Raw genomic sequence first — 12,752 nt, 5'->3', positions numbered from 1 at the left:
ATAAAGGAGGTAGAATTACAGTATATTAGAAAAAAACGTGATTGAAAGTTGTCTGTTTTGCCATTGAAACCTATGGGGATGGGTGGGGTTACACAGCTTTCTGAAACCGAACAGCAGGGGGCGCCCGACCTGTGGTAGCGTCACTTTTGAGGGACGATGCTCTGTCCAGCTATACACAGTCTATGGGTGCGCCTTCATAGTCATAACATACAGCACAGTAGTTCAGCCCGATGTTAAACCACCCTTACCCGTTAGGGTTTGGCAATATATTCTAAATACTATCAATATAGTCAAAACTATTTTGTATAAGAAAATGCTAAAACATATTTTAATAAAAATATTTTCTACAAAAATTAGCATATTGTATTATCACACCTCCTGTATTAGCTACAATCTATGTGTGATTTTATTCCAAAAAAAGGCCAAGCAAGGATACATCAAATTGTCCACATCTGTAAAACAGGAAGGCAAGTGTTATACGTTTTCAATGACAAATCCAAGCACTATTCCCCTGTACAAAATTCAACTTCTTAACACCTATGAAGACTTGGACTTCTTAGCGGAATCTGTATTAAATACTGACTATTCAGGGTACAGGCAACAATATCTAGAATTATCTAAAATAATCCACATTTTTTTGCTCTTGTATGCCTCCGGGGAACATCAAACATTGAAGCAGGAGTGTTTTTTTTTAGAAGGGGTTCTTTTAAAGGGTCAGGAGACAGACTCTGCAAAACAGGCCACATAAATTCATGTCTGCAGGCATGTAGCTATCTGCGTGTAGCTGTGGAAACCCTGTGACTCCATCGTCTTGTGATTCCGCTCCCATAAATGACCGGCTTGTCTGGAACGAAGCTGCTCGAAAAAAAGCACATGACGTCACCACAGTGGCCCCTGGCACGATGGGAAAAGAGAGGTTTTGGACAGAGTCCAGATGCCTTCCTGTTAGATCACACACAGATGCTGCAGAGCTAGTGGGACCTGCAGCCCGGAATAGCTTGGATGAGAATTTCCTGTGGGTGATTTTTTTTAGGCAAAAATATCCAAGGTTTTTTGTGTTGATGCAAAATGAGGAAAGCACCCTATGCACAAAATCAGTGAGTGACAAAAAAAAAATTATGATTCAGAGAAATTAAATGAAACGAAACCTTAAGGAAGAGTCATTTTAAAGCATCAGTATTTATTTGTAGGGCCACATATAAAAAAAACATATTTAAATAGTACATAGCTAACTGCACTAGATTGTGTTGCGAAATAAAGATATTGAGATATTTTTACAACACAGTTCAGGCATAACATTATGAGCATTTTCTTGTTTTTCATTTTTTCAGCTCTTTTGTGACTTTGTACTTCTGTGATAACAGACTATATTGTCTTTTTGTTGTATCTGTTTCTTAGCATCCTTTATTAAAAACAATAGTTTGTGGGGGTTAAACATTTATATCTCCTTCTTACGTACAATGTTAAATATTATGATACATTTACAGTGTCCATACTTTAAAATGTTTTTGGGAAAATTAAAGGATTTTAGGTGCAAAAAAAAAAATTAAAGAAAGAAAAATGCAATATTCTCTGTCCAACAGTGGCAATGGGGTGTTTAAAAACTCAAGCAGCACTGCTGCATCTGACCCACTCATGCTAGCACAACACACACTACTAACAAACCACCACCATGACAGTCAGTGTCACTGCAGAGCTGAGAATGACGATGATCCACCATCCAAAATATAATACCTGCTCTGTTGTGGTCTATCCTGTGAGGTCCTGACCATTAAACAACAGGTTGTAAAGGGGATAAAAATGTATGCAGAGAAACAGAGGTTACAGGACTACAAATCCCAGTCAGTCCTAATGTCTACCCATGTAATATGTAATCTTGTTAGCTTGTGTAGTTGCAGATATGCTGATATGTTTTTAAGGAACTATGCATTTACTCTGAGGCAATTTTTTTCTCTGTTGTTAGTTTCCATTTCTTTGGTACTTCCCTGTCTGGCTAAAACAGAATGCTAAGCTCAGACAGACAAAAAAAGGGCTGACGGCATTTCTTGGGAGGGCGAGGGCAGAGAGCTGAGGGAGGCTGCAGCAGGATATGTGATCTGTGTGCATATGAAGCATGACTCTTGTACAGGAATGACCTTGTATGGGAGTATGGGTCCTCTGTATCAGCTTAATGGCAGTGTCTGTCTGCTCTTATGTCCTGATAATGTCATTTTCTTAGAGCATCACCCACCTCATCCTGAGGGATACTGTAGTTTTCTGAAGGTGCTGAGAATGTTATTGGTGTTACATAAGTGCACAGTTATTGCTTATGTAATGAATAAGGGAAGGCAGAGACATATGCATTATGCAGTGCTCAGTTTGTTTAAAGGAACATATGCTTTGATTTTCAGAATGCAAATGCATGTTATATCATTTAGACTTTGTGTAGTAGACTCTTTAGATTTTAATCTACATCTGATTTTAGATAAAATGTTTTTTTTTCTGCAGAATTGTACTAGGAGTGTGCCATATTGTATCGTACGCGATAATATCGTTAACATATTTGAATATCGTGAACGATATTATATTCGGAAATATCGTGCCATATCACCCACCCCTAATTATTACATCAGGGTACTAGTTTTTTGCTGTTTTAAGCAAAAGAAAAATTAAAACTGTTCTTATTTCCCATTATATATCTACTAAAAACAGATTATATCTGTCCAGTATCATTTAATTTACTTTAATCCTGGATATATGGAGATATTTGGAGTGCATTATTATTAGTATCACAACATTCAGGATCATTGACTTCTGTTACAAATCTGATAAAAAAAAATTTAATCTCAGTTTGAGGTGTGCAATATCATACCATATATACAATAATAAAATGTAAGTTTTGTTTTCTTGCAGAAGTGTATTTTTTATTTTTTTGCCATATCGCCAAAAGTATCGTTATCGCGATAATACCATGAAATATCGTGATATTATTTTAGGGCCATATCGCCCACCTCTAAATTGTACTATTTACTGATTCAGATCACTGTCTGTTCTTAACTGTTGCTCTTGTTAAACTCAGATAAGTCATAATTGTAAATATGAAGATGAATTGAGCCACCGAGAATTACCATAAATTAGTAACATTATAACATTTTTTTTGTTGTGAGTTTAAATCTGAGTACATTATTGTATAGCAATATTGGTCATATAGCTATGATGATTAAATAACTTCTGTATTAGTGGAATAGCTGTATTGGTCATATACGTTACTTTTACTTTTACTACGTTGTTTTAGAGCAATATCTGTCATATAGATATGATGGTTGAATGCTTGTATTACTACATTGTTATGTATTTATATTGGTCATGTATATATTACTTTGTTAAATAGCTGTATCTGTCAGTTATATAGGTTAAATAGTTATATGATTATATACAGTTGTGGTCAAAAGTTTACATACACTTGTAAAAAAACATAATGTTATGGCTGTCTTGAGTTTTCAATAAGTTCTACAACTCTTATTTTTCTGTGATAGAGTGATCGGAACACATACATGTTTGTCACAAAAAACAGTCATAAAATTTGGTTCTTTCATAAATTTATTATGGGTCTGCTGAAAATGTCACCAAATCTGCTGGGTCAAAAATATACATACAGCAACAAAATTTGTCAATTTTGGTGATGTAGCGAGTTGTGTCAATCAAATTAGCTTCATGTCATGGCCTCTTCACTTCTTGTAAGTGATTCTGATTGACTACAGCTGTTGACTTCTCATGAGCCCATTTAAATAGGGCTCATTTGACCCAGTGATTAGACTCAGCTACAAAAGCTACAATGGGAAAGTAAAAGGAACTCAGTGTGGATCTGAAAAAGCGAATTATTGACTTGAACAAGTCAGGGAAGTCACTTGGAGCCATTTCAAAGCAGCTACAGGTCCCAAGAGCAACTGTGCAGACAATTATACGCAAGTATAAAGTGCATGGAACAGTTGTGTCACTGCCACGATCAGGAAGAAAACGCAAGCTATCACATGCTGCCGAGAGGAGATTGGTCAGGATGGTCAAGAGTCAACCAAGAATCACCAAGAAGCAGGTCTGCAAGGATTTGGAAGCTGATGGAACACAGGTGTCAGTCTCCACAGTCAAGCGTGTTTTACATCGCCATGGACTGAGAGGCTGCCGTGCAAGAAAGAAGCCCTTGCTCCAGAAAAGGCACCTTAAGACTCGGCTGAAGTTTGCTGCTGATCACATGGACAAAGATAAAACCTTCTGGAGGAAAGTTCTCTGGTCAGACGAAACAAAAATTGAGCTGTTTGGCCACAAAACCCAGCAATATGTTTGGAGGAGAAAAGGTGAGGCCTTTAATCCCAGGAACACCATGCCTACTGTCAAGCATGGTGGTGGTAGTATTATGCTCTGGGGATGTTTTGCTGCCAGTGGAACTGGTTCTTTGCAGAAAGTAAATGGGATAATGAAGAAGGAGGATTACCTCCAAATTCTGCAGGAAAACTTAAAACCATCAGCCCGAAGGTTGGGTCTTGGGCGCAGTTGGGTGTTCCAACAAGACAATGACCCAAAACACACATCAAAAGTGGTAAAGGAATGGCTAAACCAGGCTAGAATTAAGGTTTTAGAATGGCCTTCCCAAAGTCCTGACTTAAACCCCATTGAGAACATGTGGACAGTGCTAAAGAAACGGGTTCATGCAAGAAAACCATCACATTTAGCTGAACTGCACCAATTCTGTCAAGAAGAGTGGTCAAACATTCGACCTGAAGCTTGCCAGGAGCTTGTGGATGGCTACCAAAAGCGCCTAGTTGCCGTGAAAATGGCCAAGGGACATGTAACCAAATACTAATGTTGCTGTATGTATATTTTTGACCCAGCAGATTTGGTGACATTTTCAGCAGACCCATAATAAATTTATGAAAGAACCAAATTTTATGACTGTTTTTTGTGACAAACATGTATGTGTTCCGATCACTCTATCACAGAAAAATAAGAGTTGTAGAACTTATTGAAAACTCAAGACAGCCATAACATTATGTTTTTTTACAAGTGTATGTAAACTTTTGACCACAACTGTATAACATTGTACATTATACATTGTTATATATCTATATTGGTCACATAGCTATTTTTGTTATATGACTACATTGGGAAAAAAATACTTCAGTTTCTGAATCAGTTTCTCTGATTTAGCTATTTATAGGTATATGTTTGAGTAAAATGATAAACATTTTTGTTTTATTCTAGAAGCAACATTTCTTCCAAATAAATATATTGTCATTTACAGCATTTATTTGCAGAAAATGAGAAATGTCTAAAGTTCAGAAATCAACATTTGGTGGAATAACCAAGGTTTTTAATCACAGTTTTCATGCATCTTGGCATGTTCTCCTCCACCAGTCTTACACACTGCTTTTGGATAACTTTATGCCTTTACTCCTGGTGCAAAAATTCAAGCAGTTCAGCTTGGTTTGATGGCTTGTGATTATTCATCTTTCTCTTGTTTATATTCCAGAGGTTTTTAATTTGAAGAAATCAAAGAAAAATAATAGAAACTCATTTTTAAATGGTCTCTTATTTTTTTCCTGACTGGTATGTAGTTATTGTTATATATAAGTCAATATATAATTTGTGTTTTTATTCTCTGTCTGTATCTCCGTCTCTCTCTTTCATCCTATGTAATATTCATTTTGTTGCAGTAGTGTATATTTTTTATTTTTTATTTAATGTTATGTCATATCTCCCGGAATATTGTTATTGCAAAAACACTGGAAAATATCGCCAATTTTTTTTAGGGCCACTTTGCTCACCCCAGTATGTAGTAATAATATATGAATTAGAATACCGGTAACTGAATGCTTAGTGTGTGTTATTTGACTGTGGGCAGATGATGTGGCAGGCTGCTGTGCTTTATAAGATCTGTGAAAAATTCTAACTGGAATATGGAAAGATTTCGTGTTCCAAAAAGACAGCAGCAGCGTGTAGGATAGACAGAAATAGGAGAAGATGAAGAGAATAAAAACAAAACCCCTGTCGGGTTTAGAAAGAGAAGATTGGATTTCCTTCCAGGATATACACAGTAGGGATACATGGAGTTGGATGAGAAATTGTATATATTCCTGTAACTGTGTGTCTGTGTGAGAGAGAGAGAGAGAGAGAGAGAGAGAGAGAGAGAGAGAGAGAGAGAGAGAGAGAGAGAGAGAAAAGAGAGAGGGGGAGAAACTCAGGCAGGCAGGCAGGCAGAGAGAGAGAAATGAATTAGGAAGGAGGAAAGCAGGTCAGAATCACTGGACTGAACACTGACGGATGAGGATGGAGGGAACAGAGAGGGTTCCCTATCCCTGGTTTGGCAGGCTGTAGAACAGGGGAAGTGAGAGGAAGAGCATTGAGGCCAGTGCAGATGGCCAGGCTGCTTTGTGAGGAGCTGTATAATGAGTACTGTACTGCCACAGTGCTCCTCTCCAATGCGGCTGATTGTGGCGGGCCTAGGAGCGCACGGCTTTTTGCCAGACGCACTGCTGCTCCCAGAAAGATGTGTGAATTAAAAAGAATGAATGAATGAATGATGTTCACTATTCCAGTCTAATTGTGCCAAAAAAAAGTTCCATAGCAGGGTTACATCGCAGCAAAAAGTGACCTCATTTTACGCCTTTCCATTTACAATTCAAATCACTAAAGCAGACACTGCGGAGAACAGTGCAAATCTTAGCTGGGTCCTCGGGGCTGTGATGCTTTCTGCAGTGTAAATCTGATGATTTATATCATCCTGCTTTTCTTCCTTTTCTTTATTAGATCACTGTTGATGATTTGATCAGAGCTTATTGCTGTTGTCATTGTAACACGCCTGTTTTACAACAAGCATCATTTATCATTAGCCATATATTCTACGAGTGCGTAACCTGTGTTACGTAAGAGTGATTTACTGGCTCTTCTTGCCGTCTTGTGAAAGATTAGAACATTACGTTTGTGCCATATGGTAGCCTTAAGCCCCCCTGCCGCAAACGAGGCCTGTGAAAAGTGCTGCATCTGCACAAAGCACTATAAAGGACACAATGTACTATCAAGGAGGTTTGTTAATAGACTTACTTAAGAATTGCTTACGGATGTGTATGGGTGGTGTATATACTGATGTAGAGGTCAGATTAATGAGATTTTAGCATTAGCTTTAATTAATTTTACTGTGAGCATTTTCTGGGCATATTATGAGAATTAAACTACAGCTCGTTTTACTACAAAGATAATATATTGCCCTGTTTACTGATTTATAAACAGAAGAAAGAAAGTATAACAGAGTAGCAAAAACTACAATTACTCCTAAATGATTCATAGCCATATACATAATGAGCAAGTGAAAAATAAATGTACAAAAATAAATATGAGGGATAAAGTATAACAATAAGTAACACATGAATTTCTTACTGTATAATTAGAGTAAGTGCTCCATAGCTTATTAATATGGTAAATTTAACATGTTTTTTTTAACACAAATTAATCATTTTAACAAGTTTGTCTCCCATAATTCACTCTTTCTACTGAGCCTAGTGAAGTATTAGTGAGGTATTAGTGAGGTATTAGCCATTTGTCAAAATTTCTTTCTAAGTTCAGAAGGTATATTACTTTTTATTCATGCTAAAATATGTATTAAATTTAATAACTAACACTTTACAGGTTTACCCCTACTTTCTCATCTCATTCTTCAGCATTTTTGATTGATCATAATTAAATCAGAATTAAATGTTTTAATTGCTAGTTTTTCAATGTTTTTGCTTTGTGTTTTCCTGTGCTGAAACATGCAGCTGTCACAGTGTGTGACCCATTTGTATGGAAATTGCGGGTTAAGCTAAGCAAGCCTTCCAATCGCCGCTAGACTCGTTTTAAGGGGTGGGTGTGCTATGGTGGGCTCTATTGTGATGCCTTACAAACCCCCTTCCTCAATGGCTACTGGGTGCCTTGGCAACAAGCCCTTGGATGGAGAAATTGTTGAAGGCCGGCCTCCAGCAACAAGACGGGCAGTTGTCCCATTTAGCGCTGCTGCTAAATGTGCCTGGCAACAGGAAGGGTTTTCCCCTTCTGAAGGAAAATAAAGGATTTATGTTTCCACATTCTGATCAGACGTTTCTACTGACCTGGGATTTCTGTCCTCTTTTATCTTTTTACTGTTTCTTTAAAGCTTTTCTTTGTGCCCCTGTAAAACAGAATGGATAATAATATGTAGGCCCACTGTAAGTATTAGTAAGAGCTGCTGAATAAGATTTTTTTCTTCAGATTTCTTTAAATTAAGAGTATGGTATGGTATGACCCTAAAATAATAAGATATTTTTGGAAAATGTTTTTCATGGCAATATGACAAAACATTCAAAAATATTAAAGTATTCATTTCAAGAACTTACCACTGCAATAAAAAGATAGTAAATTGTAAAAATGTTATTTAGTGTAATGATGAAAGTTTTAAACATTCATCAGAAACTAAAAAAAAACTTAACAAAACTTTAACTTTGAAATAAATAATAAGAATAGAGCAAAATATATAATGTAACAAATTAATATAGTGTAACAAAAAAACAAATAAATAAAGTCTTGCTAAGGTAGTGTTGTTTACAAAAATAACAAAAGTGTACAGATTTAAAACTGTTATACTGCATAAATTATTGCAGTAGTATATTTTTAGTAGTATATTTTTGAAATTACTAAAATATTTTTTTATTGTTTTGTCATAATGCCAAGAATATTGTTATTGCAAAAGTACCATAAAAATCATGCTATTATGTTAAGGCCATATTGCCCACCCCGAATCAGAATACTACATTTTAAAATATTTTTGCATGCATATAAACTGCAATATAACAATTTAGACAAAATTTACAAAAATAAAGTACAAGCAAAGCAAATAAAAATATGACTTCTTTATAGACATATTGCTAGAAAATGATTATCTAGCTATTATCATTATATGGATTTTTTCATAATTTTAACGATTATAACGTTATTATTGTGTATGTTATTATATGTCAGCCTCTACTACTAATCAAATAATATGTATCTGCAGTTATTTTAAGAGGTTATCAAAGGTTAAATGCATAGTTCAGTGTGTTATAGTGGATATTGGAGGGGTAAATCTGAAACTGTTTTGGACTAACAACAGAAAGCGAGCTGTAAAGTAATGCTGTAATGCTATTATGTGGAGCTGTGTGAAGGATTAGGGGTGTTTTTTGAAGGAGAAAAATCATTGGATTTGGATTTTCGAATGTTTCTCATCACTGCAGCAGTTATGCAAGAGACGGTCGATTTGTGGAGAGCTCTCTCAGAGTGGGAGGATAGTGCCGCTTACATAAACAGCATCCAGTGTGCCTCCAGTGTGCCTGTGGATCATGATTGGAAGGCGGGGCTATGGGCGGGACTTAGCGCAGGAGCGTGCAGGAGCGCGGGGGATTGGTTTGGGAGGGGGTGGGGGGGGGGGGGGTGTTAGTGATGGAGCGGGTGAATGCCGCTTGCCCACTGATCCGTAACTGAGTGAGAGACAAAGGCCTCCTGCAGAGCGGAGCGCACTCGGAGCCTGGCGCTCCTTAGCCCCCTCGTATACTGGAGCTGCACGCAACCTGCCACTAAACAGTCCTGGTTCGGTTGTGGAGGGTGAGTAGTGTTCGTTTTGTCTGCTTTTTGCTTGCTTGTTGTTTTGAGTTGTTTTGGTTTTTGTAGTGTTTTGTCTGGCAGTCAGGAGTTGTTTGATCTTGTCAGAGTTCCAGACATAACAGTATCTCTGGTGGAGCATCATCATCTGCGACACTTTATACGTGACACTAATTCCGAGCCCCCTTTGTGAAGATCCTGCGGTGCGACCCGAGCCTGAAGGGTTATCTGTAGGATGCATCGCTCAGGCTCCTTTGCCTTTGGTCTCATAGTCGCACAGTGGTAGTCCTCTTGTGTGGAAAATCTCCTTTCACCCGGACTGCTCTCCGCTGTGGTTCACCACTAATAGGCCTCTCTGCGTGTACTGTATCTCTGCTGCATCCATCCCCACATCCAGTCCGTCCAGGAAAGAATTCTTCCGTCTCCTCATCCTTCAGGGGCAATTGAGTGCCGTTCCTAGCCCAGCACTCACTAATGTGTCTTGGGCCGGTCGCCCATTCATGGTCTGAGTGATGAACTGTCCCTCTCCTCTTCTACTCCCACATGGACAATGAGTGAGTGAATGAATGAATGAATGTCTTGGGGATCTTTTGTGCACTGATGGAACGTGGGGTTCATGGTGTGTTTGAGCTGTGCTCAGAGAAAGAAATGGACCTATTTTGTCGATCATTTTCTTTGTTAAATTTGAATATCTTCTGGATGTGAGTCATCCAAGCCCAGAAGCAGAAACTCTGCTCGATTGCTAGAATGCTAGAAAGCTCTTTTAGGCAAACCACAGGCTCATATTTCTTTGGTAGTCAATAGGGCTGCGTATTGGCAAGAATTTGGTGATATGATACGTATCACAATACAGGGTTTATTTTTATATTTTGATATAGTGATGTATATACTTAAAACTGATGAGTTACTTTGATTTTCCCAAATTGAAAATCTCTGGAATATAATCAAGAGTAAGATGGATGATCACAAGCCACCAAACCAAGCTAAACTGTTCGAATTTTTGCACCAGGAGTGGCATAAAGTTATCCAAAAGCAGTGTGTAAGACTAGTGGAGGAGAACATGCCAAGATGCATGAAAACTGTGATTAAAAACCAGGGTTATCCCACTAAATACTGATTTCTGAACTCTTAAAACTTTATAAACAGGAACTTGTTTTCTTTGCATTATTTGAGGTCTGAAAGCTCTGCATCTTTTTGTTATTTCAGCCATTTCTCATTTTCTGCAAATAAATGCTCTAAATGACTATATTTTTATTTGGAATTTGGGAGAAATGTTGTCTGTAGTTTATAGAATATAACAACAATGTTCATTTTACTTAAACATATACCTATACATAGGAAAATCTGAGAAACTGATTCAGAAACTGAAGTGGTCTCTTAATTTTTTCCAGAGCTGTATATTGTGTATCACATTTTAACCATGCTGTCTACTCCCTAGTAGTTAGTCAGTTTTATATGGCTACTGAAGACTGATTTATTTTCCCTCATTTGGCTCTAAGCGCTCTAATCCTTTATTAACTACTTGAGGTGGTTTAGGGTCAGGCACTGTATTTCTGGGGGTCCATTTCGTCTTTCATACTCAGCCAAAGCATCAATATCCGATCTGAACTGCAGGCATATTTTATCTAGATTAGTCCAGGATGGAAGAAGAAAGTGAGGAGGAATCAGATGCAGTCAAATCAGTGGATAAATCAAAGGAGACGGAAACGGGGGCTAAATTTAGCTGAGGAGGCTTGAGCACAGGGAACAGCTCTGCTCCAGAACTCATTTCCATACATATTTGGCCCATGTGTCTGAGACCCGGCACAGCCCACAAAGCCTCTCTTCAAAGCCCAGGATGTGAGGCTTGACTGCGCAGGATGGTCTCTGGTCGGATGAATGGCACACTTGACGCCCTGCATAAGTCCATAGAGATATGGTGTTGGATTGCTGTCAGAATGTTTTTGGGCTCACTTTCTGTTCATTTTCCACATTATCAACAGAACATGTTCATTTTAGACTGAATTATAACAAAGCATGCTTCAATACAGCCATTGTGACATCTACTACTGTATATTTAGAAACGTCCAAAAGCCTAGAGGAGCCTGGACTGATTCACAATTTTTTAAATGGTTAGTCTCAAACTAATATAGTTAGTATTCTCAAGCTGACATATTAGTCAAACATTGCCTCTTCATTCAGAACATGTACTTACATTTAACTTGTTGCTGACCATGTGTATCCCTTAATGGACACAGTTTACCCATCATCTGATCCAGTAAAGTGATAGACCATATCACAAAGCTGAAGTCGAAGTATCACAAAGCTTAAACTGGTGTCATAATCGTGACGATGACTTTAGCATTCTCAATTTGTCTTCCCAGTCCCAGGATCTGAATCTACTGGTAGATCTTTGTGATGTGGTAAATTGCGAAACTCGCAACATGAAATTTCAAACAAACAGATACTGTATATCATTGCTGCCCAATGAAAAACAAGCATCTCCAAAACAGCAACTTTACAGGAGAGAGACAAAACCTTCTAAACTTTCAATGTAAGTCAATGTAAAAAATTTTTATTTTAGGTCATTTTTAGTTATTTCTATTGGTTCGTTCATCAAGAATTTTGGAACAGTGTAAGAGACAGTTTGTTCAAATTATTTAATAAACGAAAATTGACAAAAAATTGAGATACTTGTTTTTCATTGGACACAACGATATACAGAAAGCACAAATGACTAAAGTATGTGTAAAGACCAACAGGTGTGTGTGATCAGAACTCTGGAGACTGAGACCATAAGAATTGTCCATTATTGGTTGAAGGTGGGCACATGACTGAGGTTTCTGTGGAAGGTGAATTATAGGGATTGTAGTTATTAGAGTTTTAGAGGCAGGAGAGCATGACAGGAGAAATTATTTCCTTGAAGACTTGATGTTAGGACTGTACGATATTGGAACAAATTGATATTGTAATATGTTGTTGTTCTACAATATACATTTTTGTCAATTTTAACAAGATTTCTCCACAAATAAATGATAGCACATGTCATAATATTAATAAAACCCTTTATTGGTCAGTATAACCTGCCTCGGAACATCAGAACAGTGCTTTTTTTTTTTTTTAATCAAGCAAGTAGCATGTAGCATGACGTGTATTTT

General features: G+C 37.4%; 1 protein-coding gene and 1 long non-coding RNA gene across 5 annotated transcripts in view; one reads left to right on the top strand and one right to left on the bottom strand.

Annotated features, from left to right (window-relative positions):
* LOC125784859 (uncharacterized) overlaps positions 1 to 12,752 on the bottom strand; it is a 368,340-nt gene that overhangs the window by 304,108 nt on the left and 51,480 nt on the right. The window lies entirely within an intron of this gene.
* cdc42se2 (CDC42 small effector 2) overlaps positions 1 to 12,752 on the top strand; it is a 58,328-nt gene that overhangs the window by 15,602 nt on the left and 29,974 nt on the right. Inside the window, exon 1 of one of the 3 annotated variants that reach the window (XM_022665574.2) lies at positions 9,484 to 9,618. The exons of the other annotated variants lie outside the window; for them this stretch is intronic. The gene's annotated coding sequence lies outside the window, so the exon portion shown is untranslated. Of the gene's footprint in view, positions 1 to 9,483; positions 9,619 to 12,752 lie in introns of those variants that run through there. 3 annotated transcript variants of the gene reach the window in all.

The sequence above is a fragment of the Astyanax mexicanus genome, chromosome 20 (genome assembly GCF_023375975.1).
Source record: "Astyanax mexicanus isolate ESR-SI-001 chromosome 20, AstMex3_surface, whole genome shotgun sequence".
NCBI classification, from domain to species: domain Eukaryota; kingdom Metazoa; phylum Chordata; class Actinopteri; order Characiformes; family Acestrorhamphidae; genus Astyanax; species Astyanax mexicanus.
This window is presented reverse-complemented; position numbering and strand designations above follow the sequence as displayed.